The following is a 25,211-nucleotide window of genomic DNA, read 5'->3' as shown; positions in this document are numbered from 1 at the left end:
TCCCCCTCTCCCTGTCTCTGACCTTGTTCTCTCTCTCTCTGTGTCTGACCCTCAGGGGTAGGGGAGGTCTCCCCCACCCAATAAACTCCAGTCACTAACCGTGAACCCACACACACCCCGCACCTTCAACTCGAGATCATTCACCGAATAAAATAAAACAAATTTTTAAAAGAATCTCCAGCAGCTTTGACTTTGGACTGAAGGTGACCCGGAAGTGTTGTTGTGCGGAGTGGCCGGGGTCACGGAGTCAAATTATTGTTTTCTCTAAAGTTACATTCCAGCTTCCGGATAGTTCCCGCCCAATGTCCGGGGGCGGGCGCGATGTTTTATTTTTAATTAAAAACCAATAATTTGTCAATAAAGGGATTGAGATTAACCCGGGGCTGACCCCTGACACCGGAAATGGACACGCGACTTCCGGTTGTCGCCAGCGGGTTGGCGCAAGAAAAAAATCAGGAAAAAGACTCTTGAAGAAAAATAAACGAGAGAAATTCTGGAACTGAGTCTGAGAGAAGCCGCGGGGAAGGAGGTGAGTGAGTGAGTGAGTGAAAGAGGACGGAGTGAGGGAAGGAGAGGGAGAGGGAGAGGAGGGAGAGGGAGAGGAGGGAGAGGGGGGAGAGAGAGAGAGAGAGAGGAGAACGGGGATGGGGAGAGTGAGGAAGAGGATGAGGGAGGAGGGATGAGGGAGGAGGGATGAGGAGGGAACAGATGTGAGTGAGGAAGGGACGTGAGAGACAGCCCAGCGTCCATCCCTGTCTGGACCGGGGAGACCAGCCATCCTGGACGGGGAGACGGTCCTCCCTTGGGGGCGGCGGGGGTGGGGGGGGGGTTCAGTCCCCGTCTAGACAGGGAGACAGACCTTATTTTGGGGGGGGGGTCAGTCCCCGTCTGGACAGGGAGCCGGTCATCCCTTGGGGTCAGTCCTTGTCTAGACGGGGAGACGCTCCTCCCTCATGGGTCCCATCCCCCCCGTCTGGACGGGGAGACCGTCCTCCCACGTGGGTCCCATCCCCCCCGTCTGGACGGGGAGACCGTCCTCCCACGTGGGTCCCATCCCCCCCGTCTGGACGGGGAGACCGTCCTCCCACGTGGGTCCCATCCCCCCCGTCTGGACGGGGAGACCGTCCTCCCACGTGGGTCCCATCCCCCCCGTCTGGACGGGGAGACCGTCCTCCCACGTGGGTCCCATCCCCCCCCGTCTGGACGGGGAGACCGTCCTCCCACGTGGGTCCCATCCCCCCCGTCTGGACGGGGAGACCGTCCTCCCACGTGGGTCCCATCCCCCCCGTCTGGACGGGGAGACCCTCCTCCCACGTGGGTCCCATCCCCCCCGTCTGGACGGGGAGACCCTCCTCCCACGTGGGTCCCATCCCCCCCGTCTGGACGGGGAGACCGTCCTCCCACGTGGGTCCCATCCCCCCCGTCTGGACGGGGAGACCGTCCTCCCACGTGGGTCCCATCCCCCCCGTCTGGACGGGGAGACCGTCCTCCCACGTGGGTCCCATCCCCCCCGTCTGGACGGGGAGACCGTCCTCCCACGTGGGTCCCATCCCCCCCCGTCTGGACGGGGAGACCCTCCTCCCACGTGGGTCCCATCCCCCCCGTCTGGACGGGGAGACCCTCCTCCCACGTGGGTCCCATCCCCCCCCGTCTGGACGGGGAGACCCTCCTCCCACGTGGGTCCCATCCCCCCCCGTCTGGACGGGGAGACCCTCCTCCCACGTGGGTCCCATCCCCCCCCGTCTGGACGGGGAGACCCTCCTCCCACGTGGGTCCCATCCCCCCCCGTCTGGACGGGGAGACCCTCCTCCCACGTGGGTCCCATCCCCCCCGTCTGGACGGGGAGACCCTCCTCCCACGTGGGTCCCATCCCCCCCCGTCTGGACGGGGAGACCCTCCTCCCACGTGGGTCCCATCCCCCCCCGTCTGGACGGGGAGACCCTCCTCCCACGTGGGTCCCATCCCCCCCGTCTGGACGGGGAGACCCTCCTCCCACGTGGGTCCCATCCCCCCGTCTGGACGGGGAGACCCTCCTCCCTTGGGGGCGGCGGGGGGTTCAGTCCCCATCTAGACAGGGAGACAGACCTCATTTTTGGGGGGGGTCAGTCCCCGTGTAGATGGGGGAAACGGTCATCCCTCGTGGGGATCAGTTCCCATCTGGACGGGGAGCCGGTCATCCCTTGGGGTCAGTCCTTGTCTAGACAGGGAGACGCTCCTCCCTTGGTGGTGGGGGGGGTGCGGTTTCAGTCCCCGTCTAGACAGGGAGGCAGACCTCATTTTGGGGGGGTCAGTCCCCGTGTAGATGGGGAGACCGTCCTCCCTTTGGGGGGGGGGGGGGGTCAGTCCCCGTCTGGATGGGGAAATGGCCCTCCCTCGTGGGGATCAGTTCCCATCTGGACGGGGAGCCGGTCATCCCTTTGGGTCAGTCCTTGTCTAGATGGGGAGACGGTCCTCCCTCATGGGTCCCAGCCCCCGTCTGGACGGGGTGGACGGTCCTTCCTCGGGGGTTTGACCCCATCTAAATGGGGAGCCGGTCCTCCCTTGCCGTCAGCCCTTGTCTTGACAGGGAGACGGTCCTCCCTTGGGGGGGGTTTCAGTCCCTGTCTAGACAGGGAGATGGTCCTCCCCCGGAGAGGGGGGGGGGGGGGAGTCAGTCCCTGTCTGGACGGGGAAATGGCCCTCCCTCGTGGGGATCAGTTCCCATCTGGACGGGGAGCCGGTCATCCCTTGGCGTCAGTCCTTGTCTAGACGGGGAGAGGGTCCTCCCTTGGGGTCAGTCCCTGTGTAGAGGGGGAGACGGTCCTCTATCGGAGATTTGTCTCTGTCTAGATGGCAAGAGTCAATGGACGTCAGTCATTTTCTAGTTAAGGCTGTTGTACCTTTGGGGTCAGTCTTAGCCAAGAATCCCCAGGACTTAATGTCCTGAGCTCCATGTCTGTTCCCATGGATGGTGTATAACCTCCTGGGACCCGAAATTATCTGTTTATTGATTTGTGTATACGGAGGTGATTTTCTTTGGAATTACTGCACTCCAAGCATCATATGTATGTAAGCCTTTCAGGGTTAGCACCCTTCAAGTGTGGCGTTTATCCATCACAGCTATGTCAGTATAAGCCCAGCTTTGGTAGACCCAATTGCATGGGTAATTGTCCCCACGTTTAATCCCAGTTGCCTATTGCACATGCAGTGGGTTTTCATCCCTTCATCTATTACGTCTACTACTGGGGGTTATTGTACTCATTGCGCTGACTGTGGTGGTGATGTCCTTTCCACGTGCTGTGTATACTAGCAGTTATAATGCATAAGCTAGTATCCTCATTCTGATGTAAACAGCAGATTTTAGTCTCCAGGGTTTGTATGCTTATTATGCTGTGTACTCAGTCAAGAGTGTGGTGCTGGAAAAGGTCAGGCAGCATCCGAATCGACAGTTTGGGTCAGTCAGTTTCTTATCTCAGTATGTGATCTTGCTGTCATTGTAGTTGAGATTGAACCTCTGTATGGATTGAGGCACTGGAAAAGCACAGCAGGTCAGGCAGCATCCAAGAAGCTGGATGCTGCCTGGCCTGCTGTGCTTTTCCAGCACCACAGTCTCACCTCTGATCTCCACCATCTCCAGTCCTCCATTTCTCTCCATAGATTGATTTTTTCCAAATGCTATATTCAGCTCTGGCTGAATTGCAGGTGCTGATTTGCCTGTTGCCTGAACTAGAGTTTCTAACTGTGCTTTCCTCCGAGTGTGGAAAAATAAGGAAGTAGGAGCCAAAGGTGGAGGGACGATTTTGTGATTGGAAGCCTGTGACTAACAGAAAACCTCAGGGACTGGTGCTGGAACCCTTGCTGTTTGCTATTACATTAATGAGTTGGATGTAAATGTAGAAAGAATAACGAATGAGATTTCAGTTGACACAAAAATTGATCATGGTGTTGATAGCAAGGAGGTTGGTCTCAGGCTACAGTCTGATATTGATTAGCTGGTAAATTGGGCAGAGCAATGGCAGATAGAATTTAATAAGTGCAGGAGGATGAATTTTTGGTCTAATAAGGTAGGACATGCATGATGAATGGTCTCTAGGGAGTACCGAAAAACAAAGGGACCTTGGTGTACAAGTCAATAGATCCGTGAGGATGTCAGCATAGGGTGATGAAGAAGACACATCAGAGCCAGGGCATAGAATATAGGAACAAAGAAGTCTTATTACGACTTTATAAAACATTAATTAGGCCACGGATGGAATACTGAGTGTGTTTCTGGTTGTCCCACTATCAAAAGGACATGATTGCATTGGAGAGGATACACAGCAGAATGACCAGGATGTTGCCTGGCATGGAAAATCTTAGTAATGAGGAGAGACTGGATAGGCTGAGTTTGTTTTCCTTGGAGCAGAGGAAGCTGAGGAGGGAATTTGATTGGGTATACAAAATTATGAGAGACTTGGAGTAGATTGTGAGAATCTCTTCCCCATGGCAAATATGTCTAAGACTGGAGGGCATAAGTTTAAGCTGAGGAGTAAGTGGTTTAGCAGAGAAAAGAAAATTCACCCAGAGAGTGATAGAAATATGGAACACACTGCCTCAGAGAGTGGTGGAAGCAGAGACTCTTGCAACATTTGAAATGCATATGGATGAGCACTTAAAATGCCAGGGCATGGTCAGCTATAGACCAAGTGCAGATAAATGAGATTAGTTTGGTATTTGTTGGTCAGTGTAGACATGATGGGCTGATGGACCTGTTTCCAAGTTGTATAATTCTATGACTCAAACCTAATTAGTTTTGTGAAAAAGTCCACTGCTAAAGCTGACAGTTGGCCCAGGCTTCCTGCTCCTATCCACTGCTCACCACAAGGATTTTGATTTGATTTATTTATTGTTATATTTTGTTACAAAATACAGTGAAACTTGTGGTACATCTCCTTAAAACACAGAAAAGCAGACATTCTGTGTGAACGTTGAGTGTAGGGATATTGTGGCTTCACTGGGAGAGGTGGAAGAGCAATTCTTCAGCATTAAGGGTAATTATTTTGTTGAGGTGTTAAAGGCCACCTCACACCAGTGGAATCATTCCTCAACAGAAAGGGACAACCTTGGAATCTACAGGGACCATTCATCAGGAAAGGAGGAAACATTTGAATCTTGAAATATGTGGCTTGATGAAATGATCTGAAACTGATTTGATATAAGATCAAATTGTACCTGAAATAAAGGGCAAGAAATGAGGGTGCTGACAATCCATAACCTGTTGCTGATTATCCCAGGAGGATCCTAAGAGAAGTTCAGTCAGGGAAGGCATCATGCACACATAGACCTCGGTGAGAATGTGCTGGGATCTGAAGTCTAATCGACCCACCAAGTACCACTGCATGTGGCATAGTCTGTCGGTCATGTATTTGGCTTCATTGCCATCTCCAAACACGTTGGGTTGGAGTAAAAAGAACACAGGATTCGTTATGAATCCTGTGGATGGCCGAAGAAGATCGGGCATTGTGCCGAAATCTCTAAAGCATGAAAATAGCTGGGTTATCTCATACTGCACACCATTAAAGAGGAAATTCCAAGTCCTGAAAGATTGTTGGGGAACATTGGCGGGAGGCCAAGCATGAGCAATAATTTCGTGTACTAGAATTTGGTGCCTGCATGACCACGTCACAAAGCAACAAGCGGATATTACACATGTTTGACACATCCAATTGTGTAACTACTGCTAGACCAGAGACAATGTGTGTTCGTGAAGTGATCAGTAACTTGCCTTGTTCTGATGAATTATGCCGTGTACCAAACATAGCACAAGAAGTTCCGAGAAACTGTTGGCATGTATGGCAATGCAAAGTCCGAACTAAGCCAATCCTTTGTGGCAGCCTTGATAATCTAGTGCTTCAGCCAAGAAATTTCTCAGTGGTCTACCATCACCCAGCCTGACTCGTAAATGAAATTGGCAGGATGAATGCAATTCTTAACACTCCATGGCCAAAATCTACAATGCAGTGCTTTAACTGGGAGGGTGATTCTTGCCAACCTTGTTAAATTCCCTGGATCTGTAAAGCAGAGTCTGCACATGGCGAATGGAAGCTATAACACAAGAACAGTGGAGCAGGAGGAGGTCATCCCATCTGCTCAACCATTTCAAAAAATCACAGCTGTTCATGAGCTTCATCTCCACTTTCCCGTCCACTCTCTTTGTTGATTCCAAGAGACCAAAATCTGTCTGTCCCTGCCTTCAATCCCAGCCTCCATCATTGATTATCAACAGCCCTCCATTAAAATTAATCAGTTGCAGTAACTTGGTTTTAACTCTGGATTTTACATTTTTTTTTATCTTTACTGGACACTAGAAAGCTCAGAAGGATCTTGAGGTGCTTGTCCACAGATCCCTGAAGGCAGCAGGTTAGGTTAAAGGCATACAAGGCCTTTATTAGTTTATGGTATAGATTATAAGAGCAAGGAGGTTCTGTTGGAGCTGTATAAAACTTTGGTTAGGCCGTGGATGGAGTACTGGTCACTACACTCTCTAAGAAGGATGTGATTGCACTGTAGCAAATGTAGATTGACCAGGGTGTCGCCTTGGAAGAAACAGTTTAGCTACGAAGAGAGGTTGGATAAGCTTGGGTTGTTTTCTTCGAGTAAAGAAGACTGGTAGGGGCCCTGATTGGCATGTATAAGATTATGAGGTATGGACTGGATAGATAGAAAGCAGTTGTTCCCCTTAGCTGAACAGTCAGTAATAAGGAGGCATAATTTTAAGGTGAAAAGTGAGAGGTTTGGAGGCCATTTGAGGAAAATAATTTTTACATGGATGGGTGGTGGGGATCTGGAATGCACTGCCTGGGAGGGTAATTGAGGCCGGAAACCTCTCAACCTTCAAAAAAGTACTTGGATGAGTTTTTGAAATCTCATAACATTCAAGGCTCTCGGCCATTTGCTAGAAAATGAGGCTAGTGTATATTTAAATTGATTCTGCACAGACGTAACTAATGGGCTGAGGAGTCTCTCCTGTGCTGTGTGTTACAACTACATGAGGTTTACCAGATCAGTATGGGGAATTAGAATTGCACGGTTAAATTGGAGAAGCTGAACTGTTCCTCATAGAGCAGAGAAAGCCTGCAGGAGTTTTGATAGAGATGTTTCAACATTCAGATTTTAGATTGTGTGGATAAAAGATAAATTGTTTCCATTAGCTGAAGGGTTCAAGTTTAAAATGGCGCAAGATTGCATCCAGAGCATGCAAGTTTAAGGTGATTGTTTCTTGTATTGCCTCTGAATGCTTTACCATGCTTACCCATTGGCAGTTAGAATTTTCCTTTCAAATAAAAACTTGGAGAAAAAATTACAAGGAGCCAGATAGTGGCACTATCTATTAGCTTCCCAAAAGAGCAGACACAGATTTGATTGGCAGAATAGCCTCTTTCTGTGTTACACTGTTCTATAATTTTATATGAAACCAAGATGGGTTGGTAGAGTTAGGGTACAGAAAGGTTGTGATCTCACTGAATGACAGAGTAGGCTTCAGAAACTAAGGAACATACTTCTGCTGACATGTCCCCACTGCTTCATCGGGATATTTTTAGGCTGAGTTATGAGTGTGTGGGGGTTGTGTAGCTAAATACTGCTCACATGGAGACACTGCTTTCTGTTCCCTCAAGTTGTTTTAGATCAGATTCCCTGCAGTGTGGAAACGGGCCCTTCCGCCCAACAAGTCCACACCGACTCTCCGAAGAGTAACTCACCCAGACCCATTCCCCAACCCTACATTTAACACTGACTAATGCACCGAACACTCTGGGGAATTTAGCATGGCCAATTCACCTAACCGGCACATTTTAGGATTGTGGGAGGAAACTGGAGCACCCGGAGGAAACCCACACAGACACTGGGAGAATGTGCAAATTCCACACAGTCAGTCGTCTGGTTCAAATCAGTAACATCCCAGAAGGCCTACTAGGCAACCTGGTCTGATACTGAATCGTAACAGATTATAAGTTGCAAGTTTGGAGTCTGGAGCAGGCTTAACCAACCTCTGCTGCAGCAGCAACAGATCAATGACCTTTGGGCTAGAGGATTACCAGACCAGAGTTGGGTCTTTGGACTACTGTCACCCTTGCTAGGTAGTATTGACCAGAATGAGAATAAAATTAAGCACTGGTACAGCAGCTTTTCTTGTGTAATGGCAAGCTTCCACTTTTTAATCACCCTTGCATATTCAGAATGTCACCATGTGGGGTTGAGGTATTGGTGAGATTACAGGGCTGTTCCATGTGTCTGAACAATGCCATTAGTATCTTTCTGTTTGTGTAAGATGATGGACATTGACCAAGTTTGTTAGGGATTCAATAGTTCCATAACTTCCTCCCAGTCATTAAGATCATTGCTTCAAACAGAATTTGTCTTGTTTTCATTCTCCTCCCATGATGCACTAGCCACTTGAGAGTTGAAATATCAGTGCCTGACACGAGAGACATCATCCAGATACCATCTCGAGTGAATTGTTTTTTTTTTCAGGAATTTTGCCTGAATATGTGTAGAGCTTTAAGAAGGAATTTAGCGTTTGTTCAACGCTTAGGCCATTAAACATGGAGAGTGTGGCAAAGGCATTGCTTGTCGAATTTTAAACAGAAATGAATAATGAGAAAAGAAAGAAAATCCTGCACTTTGGATCTTACTACCTAGTGGTACTTCAAACTACCAATGAAACTAATAGAGCTAAAGACTAATGCATCCGCTGGACAGGATGGGATGCATCATAAGGCTTTTAAAAGAAGTAGCTACAGTAAAAGTGAATGTACTGGTGGTAATCTTGGAAAAGTCCCAGAGGTTTGGAAAACTGTCAATTTAACACCTTTGTTTAGAAATGGAAGGAGACAAAAAACACAGGCAATTATGGGCTAGTTAGCTTACACTGCTATTGGAAAGATATTAGAGTCTGTTCGCCAGTGGCCCTATCTTTGGTGGCCATGAAGTGCTTTGAAAGGCTGGTCATGGCATTAATCAACTCCAGCCTCCCACTACTCTTGACTGACTCCAATTTGCATATTGGACCAACAAATCCACGTCAGGCACCATATCACTTGCCCTTCACTCCTCCCTAGAACATCTTGACACCAAGAACAGCTATGTAAGAATCTGACTCATTGACTACCATTCAGCCTTCAACGCTATTATCCCCTTGAGACTGATTACCAAACTTAGTGATCTCAAACTAAGCCCCATTCTCTGCTACTGGATCCGCAGTTTCCTGACCACAGGCCGCAATCAGTGATGACTGGGGACAATATTTCATCCTCACTAACACTCAACACTTGCACCCCCTAGGGGTGCATACTCAGCCCCTTCCTGTCCTCACTGTACACCCATGACTGCGTCGCCAAATACCAGACTAATGCCATTTACAAGTTCACTGATGACACCACCGTAGTTGGTCGCAGCTCTGATGGTAACGTAACAGACTACAGGCGGGAGGTCGAAGACGTGGAAAAATGGTGCACTGAGAACAGCCTAGCTCTCAATGCCGGCAAAACCAAGGAAATCATTATTGACTTTGGGCAGGATGTTACTCATGCCCCCCTGCACATCAACAGCATAGTGATGGAACGAGTGGAGAGTGTCAAGCTCCTGGGAGTAGTCATCAACAACAAGCTTTCATGGACTCTTCATGTGGATGCACTGGTTACAAAGGCCTAACAATGTCTCCTCTTCCTCAGGCAGCTGAGGAAATTTGGCATGACAGCAAATACCCTTGACCACTTTTTTTATAGGTGCGCCATCGAGAGCATTCTGTCCGGATGTATCACTACCTGGTACGGCAACTGTACCATCCAAGTTCGGAAACGGTTACAGAGAGTGGTGAACTCGGCCTGGACAATCACAAAGGCCAACCTCCCATCTCTAGAATACATCTACCAGGCCCACTGTTAAGGGAAGGGAGCCAGCATTCTCAAAGATCCATCCCACCCTGGCAATGTTTTTCTACAACCTCTAGCATCGGTGAGAAGCTACAGAAGCCTGAATGTATGCACCAGCTAGTTTCGAAACAGTTTCTACTGCTGTTAGAATACTGAATGAACTTACAAACCATTACGGTTTGCCTGTACCTCTGTTTTTGTTTTTGCTGCTGTTAACCTATTATTTGATGTATGTGCTATTTAACTGTGTGATCTGTCTGTATTGTTCGCAAGACAAAGCTTTTGACTGTGCCTGGCTTCATGAAGTTCAGGTTCAGCAGGTGATGGAAAGGCAATTGGAATGTTGGCCTTTATTTCAAAGGAACTGGAGTATAATAGTAGCGAGGTTTTATTATTTAAGACAGGGATGATGAGGAATTTCTTGAGTAGTGAGTCTGTGGATTTCTTCATTGCAGAAGGCAGTCGAGTCCGGGTTGTTAACTTGTCAAGGCTGAAACAGACTGATATTTCTTTCTCTTCCTCTTTCTCATCAGTTGTTCCTGATTTCCTTTAATGAAATGACTTGTGGATATTCAGGATATCCTGCTATCTCATCCACACTGCTTATGCTCCCCTACACCTCCCTGCTGTCCTTGTTTCTGTTAACCATGACTCAGTGGATAGCAGTGTTGACTGAGTCAGAAAGTTCTGTGTTCATGGCCAACTCCAAGGATGTGGAGCACACAGTCATCTCAGCTAGCACTCCGGTCCAGTGCTGTGGGACTGTGGTAGTTATGTTTGTTTCAGATGAGACATCCTACAAAAACTATGTTTGCTCTCTCAGGTAGATGTAAAACATGGTGAGTTACTTCAAAGAAAAACAGGGAATTCACCTCAACATCTTAGCCAATACTTAGAGTCATAGAACAAGAAACAGATCCTTCGGTCCAACCAGTCCATGCTGAACAAAATCTCAAACTAAATGTCCCACCTGCCTTCCCCTACCCCATGTCACTCCAAACCTTTCCTAATCATGTACTTATCCACATGTATTTTAACTATTGTAATTGTACCCACATCCACCACTTCCTCAGGAAGTTCACTCCACATGCTATTCACCCACTGTCTAAAAGATTTGCCTCTCTTTTTAAATCTCTCTTCTCTCACCTTAAAAATGTGCCCTCTAGTCTTGAAATCCCCCATCCTCAGATAAAAACCCCACTCTCATTAATTGTATGTAGACCCCTCATTATTTTTTACAAAATTCTGCAAGGTTGCCACTCAACTTTCTATGCTCCAGTGAAATAAGTCTCAACTTTCCTTTATAACTCAAACCTTCCATACCCAGCTGCATCCTGGTAAACCTCTTCTGATCCTTCTCCAGTTTAATAATATCCTTTCTATAACTGGGTGACCAGAATTGGACGCACTATTCCAGAAGAGGCCTCACCAGTGTCCTGTCCGTGAACCTGAACGTGACTTCCGAACTCCTATATTCAAAGGACTGAGCAATGAAGGCAAGTGTGAGAAAGTGTATAAGGTATAAGCAGGTAGGGAAAGAGTTAAATTTTGGATTGCAATGGCTCAGCTAGCATGACTTTGACCAGACAAGATCTTGCAGTAAACAGTGAGGTGCTGGAGGCAGGGGTAGTGGGTTAACAAAGTGAAAAGTAACCATTATGTAATGCCAGTTAACAAGATTAAGAACATCTATCGTATAATACCAGATGGCTTCATCTTTACTGTTGATACTCGCTGACTATAACAGTCACCCAATCAATAGAGGTGTTGTCTTTATTGGGATGCTGCTCCCTGTAAGTGACTACATAATTCCTTAAGAATCTGCTGTTCGAGAGAAGACCGAGAACTCATGTCTCTGATGAAGGAGGTAAAGCCAAACTGTGTCTCTGCGTGTTTGCTTCGACTGATAGAGATAGGAAAACGGGATGACAAGCGAGCTAAGTGCCTTTTAAACTACCCTGTCTATATGTGGCTCAAACTTCAAAGAATTATGTACCTGAGCCTCTCGATCCCTCTTCTACAACACTACCCAAGGCCCTACCATTAATTATATCAGTCCTACTCTTATTTGTTGTACCAAAATACAATACATTTATCCAGATTGAACTCCATCTGCCATTTTTCAGCACATTGAACCATTTGGTTAAGACCCCTTTGTAATCTTAGAAAACATTCTTCAATACCTACTGTGCCACCTATTTTGGTGTCGTCTACAAACTTAACTAGTCGTGCCTTCTATATTCTCATCCAAATAATTTATATAAACACAAACAAAAGAGGACCCAGAACCAATCCCTGTGGAACATCACTGGTGGCAGGCCTCTGTTCCTAAAAGCCACCATCCACCATCACTCTGTCTCCTGCCGTTAAGCCACATAAATGATTCAGATGCGAGCATAAGAGGTACAGTTGGTAAGTTTGCAGATGACACCAAAATTGGAGGGATAGTGGACAGCGAAGAGGATTACCTCAGATTACAACAGGATCTGGACCAGATGGGCCAATGGGCTGAGAAGTGGCAGATGCAGTTTAATTCAGATAAATGCGAGGTGCTGCATTTTGGGAAAGCAAATCTTAGCAGGACTTATACACTTAATGGTAATGTCCTTGGGAGTGTTGCTGAACAAAGAGACCTTGGACTGCAGGTTCATAGTTCCTTGAAAGTGGAGTCGCAGGTAGATAGGATAGTGAAGAAGGCGTTTGGTATGCCTTCCTTTATTGGTCAGAGTATTGAGTACAGGACATCGATTAGGCCACTGTTGGAATATTGCATGCAATTCTGGTCTTCCTATCGGAAAGATGTTGTGAAACTTGAAAGGGTGGGGGAGTCCAGAACTAGAGGGCGTAGGTTTAGGGTGACAGGGGAAAGATATAAAAGAGACCTAGGGGGCAACTTTTTCAAGCAGAGGGTGGTACGTGTATGGAATGAGTTGCCAGAGGAAGTGGTGGAGGCTGGTACAATTACAACCTTTTAAGAGGCATTTGGATGGGTATATGAATAGGAAGGGTTTGGAGGGGTATGGGCCAGGTGCTGGCAGGTGGGACTAGATTGTGTTGGGATATCTGGTCGGCATGGATGGGTTGGACCGAAGGGTCTGTTTCCGTGCTGTACATCTCTGACTCTAATTACGTATCCAATTGGCAAGTTCACCATGAATCCCATGTGACCGAATATTACTAAAACTAAGTAGCTGATTATTATTTTTGTAGGAGTTCATTGAACTAAAGCTGACTGCTGCATTTCCTACCATTGTAATGGTGGCCATGGTTCAAAACTTTTCCATAGGCTGTACAGCATTATGGAATGATCTGTGGTCGAGAAAGATATATAGATACAAGGTATCTTGCTTCATCTAGCAGTGTTTTGAGTATTTCAGTACATTGACATTACTCCAAATCTATCCCATCTCTCCCTGACATTGATTACCCGACTATGTGAAAAGTCCCACTTAACCGGTCGTCTTTAAATCTAAATAGGGGGCAACTGGCTTTGTGTTAGTAGCTTTCTTATGTTTTAAGATTCAGCAAGGCAGGAAAGAATGACCAGCTCAAAACCAGCACGTGCAAAGGCTGCAGTACAGATCTTCTGTGAGCTTTCCCATCCACTCGAGAGTGAAATTAAATAAAGCAGAAGCAGCGAATTCAAAATGCTGTATTTACTTACAGTTGGGCTTAACAGCAAGTTGTGACTGAAAAGTCCCATTTCCATAAACAGAAGTCATATGTTTGCCTTGCAGTAACACTTGTTATGTTTGAAACACATTTTTGACCAACTCACTCTGCATGTTTCCTGTGTGTGGGAGGGCAATCAGTATGAGCTGGAGGCTCCATTGCTGATAAGCACCAATCACATCAGTTACAACTTGACTCAATGCATGAACAAAGTTCCTATCTTTGGTATATTGACAGCACATTTTATAGAAATAGAACTAACTGTCTCAAAGTAGTGTCAAATATCTTTCAGGGTAGTATCGATGAATTGGTTTGGTGATTTCACGTCTAGCTTCCCAATTGTAAAGTTGGTAACAACTCTGTTTGTTAATGTGGGTCCTGGCCAGTAATAGCTCCTGAATGCATTTCTGCAAAAGTTTGACTTTTAGAAATGTTATGTTACATGGTGCGCTAATGAACTATTGTGCTACACATTTCTGTGTGGCACAGAAATTTGTCCCTGCATACTTGCTCGATGTGGCGAAAATGAAGTCTGCAGATGCTGGAGATCAGAGTTGAGTGTGTGTTGCTGGTAAAGCACAGCAGGTCAGGCAGCATCTGAGGAGCAGGAAAATCAACATTTCGAGCCAGAGCCCTTCATCAGGATTTTCCTGCTCCTCAGGTGCTGTCTGACCTACTGTACCTTTCCAGCAACACTCGACTACTTGCTCAATGTGTTTTCGAATATCTGCAGCACAGGGCATTCTTGTAAGCTATGTATTACAAAAGCAAAATATTGCAGATGCTGGAAGCTGTAATAAAAGCATATTGTCTATGTCTTGCTATTTAAGCCTTGGATCAATGCTGCCTGGTTCTGTGTTTGATCTTGGGGTATTGAGGTTAGGAGAGCCCATATATTCCCAATATATGTATATGAAATGAAAACCAAATCAATATTTCATCCTGACTGACAAACTGATTGATCATTTAGTGTGTTTCGTGGAGCAAGGGCTTTTCTTTCGCTTACAGTAGCAGAACTCAGTTCAATATGATAAATATGAGATGCAGGACATTTATGCTGAAATGTTTTCTGTCGCCTTTGTGTTTCTTACAACCTTAACTGCACCTATTTCCTTTGCGGGCTGGAAGTTGTATCTTACTAACATTAAACAAAATCTGGGAATAACAGTGAGACAGAGTTTGTGAAGGGTTATAGATAGGTTGATTTGATGGGCTGAAACTTGGCAGATAGATTATACTGTGGGAAAATGTGAACCTTTTGAGCAGAAGGAACAGAAAAGCAGTATACTATTTTCAAAATGACAAAGTTTACAGAACCCTAACGCGTGGAAAGAATTGCAAAGGGTTAGTGTACAGGATAGCAAGTGATTAGAAAGGCAAATGGAATATTGTTGTTGACTGCAAGGGGACCAGAATTCAAAAATAGGGAAATTTTACTGCAGCTGTACAAGGTAGTGGTTAGATCATATCTAGAGTACAGGTTTGGCAGGCTTAACGTATAAGGATAGATTGGTTTAAGTGGACCTGAATTCACTAGAGTTTAGATGGATGAGAAGGATCTGATTTGAAATGGATAAAATTCTAACACGGCTGGACAGACAAGGTGTAGGGAGGATATTTCCCCTAGTTGGGAAATTTGGAACTAGGGCTTATATTCTCAGGATACAGAATAAACCATTTAGGACGTAGTTGAGGAAAGATTTCTTCACTAAAGGTAGTAAACATGTGGAATTATTTACCACAGAAGGCTATGGCAGTCAAGACACTGAATCTACTGAAGAAAAAGATCTTTTAGATTTTAAAAGCATCCAGGGGCATAGGAAGAAAACAGAAACAGATTGCTGGGTTGTACTGAGCCTGGTCTGTACAGTGCTCCATCTGGACAGATTGCTGTGTTTTACTGAGCCTGGTCTGTGCAGTATTCCATCCAGGACAGATTGCTGGGTTGTACTGAGCCTGGTCTGTACAGTGCTCCATCCTGGACAGATTGCTGGTTTGTATTGTGCGTGTTCTGTACATTATTCCAATCATAATCACATTGAATGGGTGGCATGGTGGCTCAGTGGTCAGCACTGCTGCCTCATAACACCAGGGACTCTGGTTCTATTCTAACCTTGGGAGAATGTCTGTGTGGAGTTTGCACATTCTCCCTGTGTCTGCGTGGGTTTCCTCTGGTGCTTCGATTTCCTCCCACAGTCCAAAGATGTGCAGGTCAGGTGAATTGGCCATGCTGAATTGCCCGTAGTGTTTAGAGATGTGTAGGTTAGATGCATTAGTCAGAGGTAAATCTACAGTAATAGAGCAGGGGAATGAGTTTGGGTGGATTACTCTTTGGAGGGTCAGTGTGGACTTGTTGGGCCAAGTAGCTTATTTCCATACTGTAGGGATTCTGTGACAGAGTAGCCTCAAAGGACCAATGGCCTCCTACTCCTAGTTTCTACAATTCTGGTCTCATTTGAATCAAGTACTGTATATGATTGCAACAGAAGCAGTTCAGAGAAGTTTCACTCATTCATGGGATGAAGGGCTTGTCTTAGGAGGATTGCTTAAATGGAGAAAAAACACGAAAAGCTGCATCATAAAAGGGACTTTGGGTAGTTGTGCACGAAAAACAGAAAGTGAGTACACAGGTGCAGCAGGTAATCAGAAAGGCTAAGATTGAGGTATAAGAATAAGGAAGTCTTACTGCAACTGTACAAGGTATTGGTGAAACCACACATGCAGTACTCTGAGCGGTTTTTGATTCTCTTATTTAAAAAAAGATATTGTTTCATTGGAGTCAATTCAGAGAAGGTTCACTAGGATGTCCCTGGGATGGATAGATTGCCTTATAAGCAAAGGTTAAACAGGTTGTGACTCAATGGAATTTGGAGGAATGAGAGATGATCTCATTGAGACGTTTAAGTGTCTTGACAGGGTAAATGCTGAGAGGATGTTTTCCCCACATGCGGTTGTCTAGAATCAGAGGGCATAATCTCAGAATTAAGGGTTACAGGCATTTTTACTATCACGTGGTAGATGTATTCTCGTGCCATCCTGTGTTATAAGAAAATCGTGCAATAGCAACACCATTTAAACTAATGGGGTTGGAATTGCGTTATAACCAGTACACTCGCGGTATAACTTTGCTTTAGAAACAATGTCCCCAATTTGTCAATCGTGTTATAAGAATTTGTGTTAACAAAATGTATGTTATAGCAGAACAACCTATACATAGTACAGCACAGGAGTGGGCCCTTTGGCCCATACTGTCATGCTGATCATGACACAAAAATTAAGCTAATCCCTTCTGCCTGCCGATGGTCCTTATCCCTCCATTCCTTACACAATAATGTCCAGATCTAAAAGTCTCTTAAATGCTCCTAACGTATCTGTCTCCGCCACCACTCCGGGCAGCAGCTTCCAGATTTCTACTGTGCTCTGTAAAATTAAAAAGAAGCTTGCCCCTCATGTTCCCTTTGATATTTCCTCCTCTCACCTTAAATGCATGCCCCCTCGTATTCTACATTTCAACTCGGGGGCTGGGGACATTGAGCCTCAGCCCTGTCTATGCCTAGAGGAGGAATTCCTTCTCTCAGAATTGAGTCTTTCAAGCTCCTTGCCACAGACAGCCCAACAGAAGATTTCCTGTGTACACTTAAAGCTGAAAAACATAGATTCTTGATCAGTCGGACGAATCCAAGGTTGTGGGGAAAGGATAAGAAAGTGGATGTGACGAGTGTCGGTTCAGCTATGAACCTATCGAATGGTGGAATGGGCTTGAGGGCAGATAGCCTATTTCTTTACCTACTTCTCTTGGTATTTTGGTCAATTATAGATTCGTAGAGGTGTACAGCATGGAAACAGACCCTTCGGATCAACCCGTCCATGCCGACTAGATATCCCAACCCAATCTAGTCCCACCTGCCAGCTCCCAGCCCATATCCCTCCAAACCCTTCCTGTTCATATACCCATCCAAATGCCTCTTAAATGTTGCAATTGTACCAGCCTCCACCACATCCTCTGGCAGCTCATTCCATACACGTACCACCCTCTGTGTGAAAAAGTTGCCCCTTACATCTCTTTTATATCTTTGCCCTCTCACCCTAAACCTATGCCCTCTAGTTCTGGACTCCCCAACCCTGGGGAAAAGACTTTGCCTATTTACCCTATCCATGCCCCTCATAATTTTGTAAACCTCTATAAGGTCACCCCTCAGCCCCCAATGCTCCAGGGAAAACAGCCCCAGCCTGTTCAGCCTCTCTCTATAGCTCATGTTGGCAAACATCTCCTTTTGAGACCTTTATGAAGAAGGGAAGGTCATTAAAGGTGTTTGGGTCTAGGACCCTGCCCTGAGGAACACCTTCTGCAGTCCTGGAGCTGGGCTGATTGACTGCCAACAATCACAGCCATGTTCCTTTGTGTTAGGTATGACTGCAACCTGCAGAGAGTTTCCCATCCCCCGATTCCATTGATTCCAGTTATACCAGGGCTCCTTGATGGCATAGTTAATCAAGTGCCATCTTAATGCCAGTGGCAGTCACTCACTTCGCCTCTGGAGTTCATCACCTTTTTTGCCATCTTTGGCCTAAGATTGTAACGAAATCAGGAGTTAAATGGCCTTTGCGGACCTGAAACTAAGCATCAGTGAACAGGTTGTTCCTGTGTAAGTGCTGCTTAATCACATCGCTGATGGCACCTGAGATCACCTTTTGGATGATAATTTTCTGGGTTCGATTTGTCCTCCCTTTTTGTGGAGTATTTAGACAGTCTTCCACATTGTCAGATAAACGCCAGCATTTTATCACAAGTCTTCAGTGCTGTTACTAGAATGTTGTCAGGGTCCATAGCCTTTGCAGTGTCCAGTGTTTCATGATAAGCATGGAGTGAACTAATTTGGTTGAAGATTGACGTCCATGATGCTGTGACCTCCGAGGATGACAAGGTGGATTATCTACTTGGCTGTTCTGGCTGAAGATGGGTGTAAATGCTTCAGTCTTGTCTTTTACACAGATGTGTGCTCCTCCATCATTGACCTACTGTGAGTTGTTTAATCATCCACCACCATTCACAACTGGATGTGGCAGGACTGCAGAGCTTCAGTCTGATCTGTTGGTTGCAAATAGGCCTGTGTGTAACTTCACCAAGTTGACATCTCATTTTTAAGTGACCACATGCTCCTCCTGACATGTCTGTCCCACGCATTATTACCACCCAGTCAGGAGATCATCCTGGTTTAGTGTTAGGGTAGGGTCCCGTCAGGTCATGAAGTTGCAGATTTTGGTTGAATGCAGTTCTGCTGAAGACTCTCAGTGCCACGTAGATGTCCAATTTTGAATTACTTTTAGATTTGTCAAGATCTGTTGCACATAACATAATGGAGGTTATCATTTATGTCAAGATGGGACTTTGTCTCCAGGAAGATTGAATGACGGTCAGTTGATCAGATACTGCGAGGAACAGAAACACCTGTGACAAGTAGGTTGGTGAGGACAGATGACGTAGTTTTCAAGTAGTTAGTTCCCTCGCACCTGCCACAGCCAGAATCTAGTAGCTATGTCCTTGGGACTTGGCCTGCAAGCTCACAGTGATGCTACTAAAACACTGTTAGTGGTGGACGTTCAAGTCCCCTAACGAGATTTATCTTCTGTCCCCTGGCACAAGCATTTCCTCAATTTCCACCTGTCTGCACAGACCTTCTGGCCCTTACCTGGCATCAATTTCCAAAATCCAAGTTAGTGCTATGATTGGTCTGCACATTCCACTCATCTTGTGTGGAACCTTAGAGCAGCCACACAACTCAGTGGGAATGTTGCTTGCCTTCCTCCGTTCAAGTAGTGTTCAACATGGAGGAGTGCTACTTCTTCTGCCAAGGGCCAAGGAGCAGTAATCAGCAGAAGATTTCCTGGACTCTGTGATCTGATGCTGTGAGATTTCATGGAGTCAATGTTGAGGTATTGCCAGGTGATTTCGATCCAGTTTTTTTTTCTTTAGACCTGCAGCAATTTGACGCAATCTGGCGACTTGCCAGGCCATTTCAAAGGGCAGATAAATTCCCCCACGCATCACTTGCGGGCCTGGAGTTGTACATAGGCAGATTTCCTTCCCTAAGGACATTGGTGAACCCGTTCACCTAATGGTCACATGGTCCCCATTAAGCTAGCTTTTCATTCTTGTTTTTTTTATTGAATTCAGGTTTCACCATCTGCTTGGGTGGGATTCAAATCCACATTTCCAGAACATAAAATTACTTCAGAATTACTAGCCCAATGACATTACAACTCTGCCACTGCATTTCTCTCTCTCCTCCCTCTAAACCTGCTTTTTATCCTGTCTTGCTTGATAAATGACTCTAACCCCACACCAACATGGTTGACTTCTGAAGTGGCTCTGCACACTGTTCTGTTGTACTGTTCCTTTTCAGAACAAAGAGGGTTGGCAAGCCCACATTCGAATGAATTATAAGGGTGACATAGTGCTGGCTGGATTGTTGCAAAGACAGTGAGATCTGTGGTTATCAAGCGGATTTAAAGCCAAAGTGGAAACAATTTGCAGCCAGTGTCCAACTTGGAGGTGTTTCCTACTTTTGAGGCAGATTTTGTTTTGAAAAAGAGAGATGGTGCATGCAGACTATAGTGCATCAGTGCTACTGAGAGAAATGTGTTTCAAATGAAAGATTTTTAAATTACTGCTCATTGCACCATTGCCAGTCTGCCTTTAGCTTAGTTTCTAAGTGTGAAATTAGCTGTGAAATTTGACATTGTATAGTTCTTAATCATTTCTGTGTGGCCCAATTACCCTGGGTTCTTGATACAATGTTTTCTGATAGGCACAGTCCTGCGTATGGCTTGGTAATACCCAGTCTACAGTTGTTTACTTAACTTTCGGCTCATGCAGTTTATATTTTAATGTAGTTGATTTCTAATTTGGTTTTTGACTTTGCAGCATACCCTGTGTAATTTAGTCCGTCTGGGATTGATACAGCTGACCACCAAAAGTGAAAAACCATCGACTGAAGTTGATTGTGAGACGGCTGGAGTAATGGAAAATTTGATAGATTAACTTACAGAATAACTGTGAAAATTAAAAACATGCATTAAAGTTGTATTTGAACATTAACCAATTTAATCAGGTTTTCCTTGATAGTGCATTTATTTTATTGCATTAAAAGCACAATATGAAAGGAAATTATTGCTATGATGCTATGAATTCACGATTTCCTTTTTTCCCATCCTTCCAGTGTATTGTCGGGCTCATTTTCCAACCCTTTTCAGACCTGGACAGATCAAAGTTTCAGTTTTACATAGTAAGTCTGCTAGACAGAATTTTGTTGTGTAACCTTTGTCTTTATAATGGAATCTGTGAAATTTGTTTTATGCTCCATGAATGTGATTGTGGACATCTAATTACTGGAACAAGTGATTGATGAGGGTATCACTGCCTATAAATTTTTGCATTTAACTTGCGCAGCTTGATTTTCTGCCCAATACTGCAGTATTGCATCAAACGTCTGTGCCACAGCTAGAATGTGATTTTGCTAAGTGCTAATAAATCATTTGTTCTTGCTATTGCACCTCCTTGAGTGTAGATGGCAGCCCTGGCTTCAATAGTTCTTCCAGCTTGCCCTGCTTAAAAAGCAGGATTGACTAATTTTCCATTTATATTGCAGAATTATTTAGACTCAGAGTAGCTCTATAATGTGTATTTCCTCAGGTGTTTGGATTATTTAGAGCTTTAGCACATTTGCGACAAGCTTAAAAATTAGAGGGGGTTAGTGGCCTCGGTATTATTGTTGGACTATTAATCCAGCGACCCTGGTAATTCTGGGAATCCAGATTCAAGTCCAAACCACAGGAGATGGCAGAAATTGAATTCAATCAAAATCTGGAATTAAGAGTCTTCTCCTGACCGTGAATTCATTGTCGGTTGTCAGGGGAAAAACCCATCTTGTTCACTAACATCCTTAGGGAAGGAGACTGCCATCCTTCACCTGGTCTGACCTATGTGTGACTCCATGTTGACCTGTAAACTCTAGACAATTAGGGATAGGCAATAAAATCCAGCCTAGCCAGCAAAGCCCTCATCCTGTGAATGAATAAATTTTGAAAAAAGACCTGCTTTGGGGTTCTTATGGCACAGTAGTAGTGCCCCTGCCTCTGGGCCAGAAGGCCTGAGTTCAAGTCCTACCTGCTCCAGCAGTGTATCGTAACATTTCTGAGTAGATTGATTGGGGGGAAAAAACCACTTGTAGTATCTTGCTACAACACTAAGAGGTCGTGCTGTGTTGGTTTTCACGTTTCTAGTCGTTCTATATCATTGACTAGAGGGGAGAAGTTAGCACGGCCGCTTCTGTCCTGTATAAATGTCTAAGGCTACAGTCTGACAAAACATCAACCTATTGTAACATTGGCTATGTGACTCCTGGAGTAGCAGCCCCTTTTTTCTACTCTTTCATGGGATGAGTGTGTTTCTGGCAAGACTAGCATTTGTAGCCTTTCAAATTACCCTTGAACAGCATAGCTTGCTGCACCATTTCAGAGGGGAGTAGAGAGTCAATCACATTGCTGACTATTGAGAGTCTGGAATCTTCTATTAGTCATAGAGATGTACAGCACAGAAACAGACCCTTCGGTCCAATTCATCCATGCTGACCAGATGTCCCACCTGCCAGCACTTGGCCCATATCCCTCTAAACCCTTTCTACTCATATACCCATCCAGATGCCTTTTAAATGTTGCAATTGTACCAGCCTCTACCGCTTCCTCTGGCAGCTCATTCCATTTACCTATCACTCTGCGTGAAAAAGTTGCCTCTTAGGTCTCTTTTATATCTTTCCACTCTTGCCCTAAACCTATGCCATCTAGTTCTGGACTCCCCCACCCAAGGGAAAAGACTTTGTTTATTTATCCTATCCATGCCCCCCATGATTTTATAAACCTCTATAAGGTCACACCTCAGCCTCTGATGCTTCAGGGAAAGCAGCCCTAGCCTGTGCAACCTTTGACCCTATAGCTCAAATCCTCCAACCCTGGCAACTTCCTTGTAAATCTTTTCTAAATCCTTTCAAGTTTCACAGCCTCTTTCCGATAGGAAGGAGACCAGAATCTGCTAACTTACTATCTAGACCTCTTATGCTCACATCTAAGTCATTTGTATAAATGATGAAAAAAGTCAGACCGGACAAGGATACAAGATTTCCTTCCCTAAAAGATATTGGTAGACCAATTGGGTTTTTAATGGTAATCAATAATGATGTCACTAGTGTTTCCATGAAGGAAGCTTTTAATTTCAGATTTATGAATTAAATTTTAGTGCTATTAGTTGCCCTGGTGGGATTTGAACCACTTTGCTTCCCACTTTTTATATTGTGGTGTTACCTAAGTCAAGCCTGCTGTTAGTGAGACAGTGATTTAAAACTGGCATTAAAAATACAATGACATATTTTATAAAGGTTGCAAATTCATAACTTCAAATAGTGTCATTGAACAAATAACATTATCTGAGGTTCAAGTCTTCATGCAGATGAACGATTGTGGTATTTAATGAGGAATGTGCTGAGTTCAGTAGTCATTTGATAACTATCCTTTTCTTTGCCTCCTGATCCCTGTGTACTAATCAGTGCTGCTATGGTTAATCATCATCTTAAATTTTGTCTAAGATACAAATGCAAAATCTTCTGTAATTTTTTTAAAAATTCATTTGTGAGATGTGGACATTACTGGCTGGGTCAGCATTTATTGCTTGTCCCCACTTGCCCTTGAGAAGGTGGGGGTGAGCTACCGCCTTGAACTGCTGCAGTCCACTTGCTGTGGGTTGACCCACAATGCCATTAGGGAGGGAATTCCAGAATTTTGACACGACAGAGAAGGAATGGCTTTTCCTTACATCTTCACTATGTTGAAATCAAGATTCTTTGCACTGCCTCCTTTAATTAGATTAGATTAGATTACTTTTAGATTAGATTAGATTACTTACAGTGTGGAAACAGGCCCTTCGGCCCAACAAGTCCACACCGCCCCGCCGAAGCGTAACCCACCCATGCCCCTACATCTACATTTACCCCTTACCTAACACTATGGGCAATTTAGCATGGCCAATTCACCTGGCCTGCACATCTTTGGACTGTGGGAGGAAACCGGAGCACCCGGAGGAAACCCACGCAGACACTGGGAGAATGTGCAAACTCCACACAGTCACAGAATTGAACCCGGGTCTCAGGCGCTGTGAGGCAGCAGTGCTAACCACTGTGCCACCGTGCCGCCCACAAATTAGCTTGTTAAGTTCCCTAGGACTGCCAACCTAGGGATATTTTCTGAGTTTCAGTCTTCCCCTCCTGAAACATTGGCATCAGTATTCCTGATTTTGCTCCTACATTTAATTTGCTCAGCCTTGATCAAGCAATGAACTTTGGCCCATGGAGTATTGCAGCATTGCTGGCAGCATGTGTGTTAGGATTTCAAGAGAAGATCTAGATACTGTTTAGTCTACATGCACAATGCATGCAGACTGAGGAATGTGCTGTACTTTTATTGTGAACTAGTTTGTTTAAGTAATTTGAAATCTAAAAATTGAAGGAATTCTTCCTAGGTTTACAGTTTTTACAATTACTGGGTCACACTGGATTTAATTAGGTGACATTTTCAGCTACTGTTGTGCAGCATGTCCCTTGTGTGATCTTTTAAATTGAGACAGAGACAAGCTGATGTATGCAGCTCCAAATACTATCTTCAATCCTGGTTTGCCATCATAGGTTCAATTGAAGTCTCCTCACCTCACTCATTAAATTCCTTTTTCCCTTTTTAAAATGGACTGACCTCCTATGCATTTCCAGCATTTTCCATTTTTAACGTTGTTTCTCATTGCTTGTTTGGATTTTTGTTTTGAATTGTACACAGATTTCTCAGTGACAATGCAGCTGTCACTCCTCTTCTGACTAGGTTCACACTTCAGAATGTGCATTTATAATGATACGTGTTTTGTATTGAAGTGTCTGATCCTGTAAGTGATGCTTAAGGAAAGCATTTGCGTAGGCCAATATCATGTAAGCAGCTATATGATGAACAGCTGATTAACCTGTTAGCATTTGAATGAGAAATCATTGGCCAGGGACCAAGAAAACTCTACTCTTCAGAAGAAAATAGGATCTTTAACAACCACCAGAACAGGTGACAATATCTCAGTATAATATTTCTCCCAATAGATGGCACCTCCAGTGCTGAAGCACTCTTACTATTACATTACAACATCAACCTAGATTATTCACTCATCTCCTACTCACATAGGATTCCAACACGGAAGCAGGCCTTTCAGCCTAACTAATCACTGCTGGGTGTTTTATACACCATGCATGCTTTCTTTCGTTTCACTTTATTTATCACAATTAGGTCAACCTATTGTTCCTTTGTGTTTATCCAGTCCCCTTTAAATGCACCTTTGCTATTTGCCTCAACTACCCAATGTGGTGGCAAGTTCCATGTTCTATGAACATGCAAACATGGCCCCTGCTCCACTCATTCAATAAGATCTTGGCTGATCTGATTTAACCTCAGTTCTGCACTCCTGTATGTTCTGCATTTTGAGGATGGGAACTCCAAAGACACTCAACCCTCTGAGAGGAAAAATAAGTTTCCTCATTGCTGTCTTAAAATGGGTGCTCCTTTATTTTTAAA

The 25,211-nt window shown here is 44.9% G+C and overlaps 2 protein-coding genes across 6 annotated transcripts in view; one reads left to right on the top strand and one right to left on the bottom strand.

Moving 5' to 3' along the window:
• Positions 1–287, bottom strand: part of atp5pf (ATP synthase peripheral stalk subunit F6) — a 7,201-nt gene extending 6,914 nt beyond the window's left edge. Inside the window, exon 1 of one of the 3 annotated variants that reach the window (XM_072585739.1) lies at positions 124–287. The gene's annotated coding sequence lies outside the window, so the exon portion shown is untranslated. Of the gene's footprint in view, positions 1–22 lie in introns of all 3 variants that reach the window. The other 2 variants (XM_072585740.1, XM_072585741.1) reach the window with 2 other exon arrangements.
• A 73-nt stretch (positions 288–360) lies between these two features.
• The window catches only part of gabpa (GA binding protein transcription factor subunit alpha), a 68,190-nt gene continuing 43,339 nt past the window's right edge, over positions 361–25,211 (top strand). For 2 of the 3 annotated variants that reach the window (XM_072585737.1, XM_072585735.1), the window contains exons 1-2: positions 361–529; positions 20,783–20,848. The gene's annotated coding sequence lies outside the window, so the exon portion shown is untranslated. The remainder of the gene's footprint in view (positions 530–20,782; positions 20,849–25,211) is intronic. The other variant, XM_072585736.1, reaches the window with a different exon arrangement.

Source organism: Chiloscyllium punctatum, chromosome 15 (assembly GCF_047496795.1).
Source record: "Chiloscyllium punctatum isolate Juve2018m chromosome 15, sChiPun1.3, whole genome shotgun sequence".
NCBI lineage: Eukaryota > Metazoa > Chordata > Chondrichthyes > Orectolobiformes > Hemiscylliidae > Chiloscyllium > Chiloscyllium punctatum.
Note: the sequence above shows the minus strand (reverse complement) of the source record. Positions and strands in the feature narration are given on the sequence as shown.